This window comes from Sinocyclocheilus rhinocerous, unplaced genomic scaffold, assembly GCF_001515625.1.
Source record: "Sinocyclocheilus rhinocerous isolate Xijiao unplaced genomic scaffold, SAMN03320098_v1.1 scaffold1292, whole genome shotgun sequence".
Taxonomy (NCBI): Eukaryota; Metazoa; Chordata; class Actinopteri; order Cypriniformes; family Cyprinidae; genus Sinocyclocheilus; species Sinocyclocheilus rhinocerous.
Window position 1 is genome coordinate 1,340,669 of NW_015656599.1, and position 1,053 is coordinate 1,341,721.

The 1,053-nt window shown below is 31.1% G+C and overlaps 1 long non-coding RNA gene across 1 annotated transcript in view; it reads left to right on the top strand.

The window, feature by feature from the left end:
* The first annotated feature begins 226 nt into the window (after positions 1 to 226).
* Positions 227 to 1,053, top strand: part of LOC107720351 (uncharacterized) — a 21,720-nt gene continuing 20,893 nt past the window's right edge. The window contains exon 1 of the long non-coding RNA XR_001637603.1: positions 227 to 337. This is a non-coding gene — a long non-coding RNA (uncharacterized LOC107720351). The remainder of the gene's footprint in view (positions 338 to 1,053) is intronic.

Below are 1,053 nucleotides of genomic sequence, written 5' to 3' on the forward strand. Positions count from 1 at the left end.
TGGAAGCCATGCAGTTCTATATACAATTTAGACAGAACCAAAATGGCCTTGTTTAATTTTTCAGCCATTATCTACCAGATGGGCAACAGGTGGGATTGTTCTGTGCATTCACTCACGTTGTAAAATTAAATTAGCATGTTTTATTAGCCACCTGTTTGTGTTCACGTGATAAATGTAGCATTGTCTGCAGGTTATCCCCTGTTTATCTATTGGCAGGGCTACGTTTCGTCCACTCTTTCATCTGGTTTGTCCTGACAGGAACAGATGAGGTCTCTTGCGCCCTAAGCTAAATGTTGTGTTATACTTCGTCACGGGAAGAAGTAAAATTTATTTGGAGGTAATTATTTCTTTGTCTGCATTCCACATGATGAAATGTGATTGCAAAACACATGTTCTCTCATAGCACATTTCTTTGCAATGATGTTGCACAAAAATCATTCTTTTCATAGTTTTTTTCCTCAGTAAAATTATCCAAATATCCTTAAGGCAACACACCCCATGTGAATAGGGTAAAGTTAGACTTTAAAATAACTAAATAAATATAAACTAAGTAAAATAACAGTTTAAATAACTATTAAAAGGCATAAAATTAATTACTAAAATAATTTAATTAGAAATTAACTAATAGATGTAGCGTCTGGACCAATCAAACACACAATTTTTCATTTGATTTCACTATACTTACCCAGATGATTGATTATATTAAGAATAGCATTTGTTTTGTGTTACAGGTTTCTGAAATGTTAGGTTTTAATTAGCAAATGAGGAATTATCTAATTAAATATGCACTCTTTGCATAAATATACACAATTTGTATCCATTTTCAGAATGGAAATCTGAACATTCAAAATTCTTGTTTCATTTTGTTAACATATTAAAACAACAACGACAAAAACATTTTATAAAATGTTGTATAAAATCAGATAAATGATATATGAACAAACCCCTCAGTAAAAACCTTCAGAATATAGACAGGAAAATAATTAACAAATAATTCATATCGATATTAAAAATTATGTGCTACTAAACTTGAGGGGGGGGGGGGGAAATTTA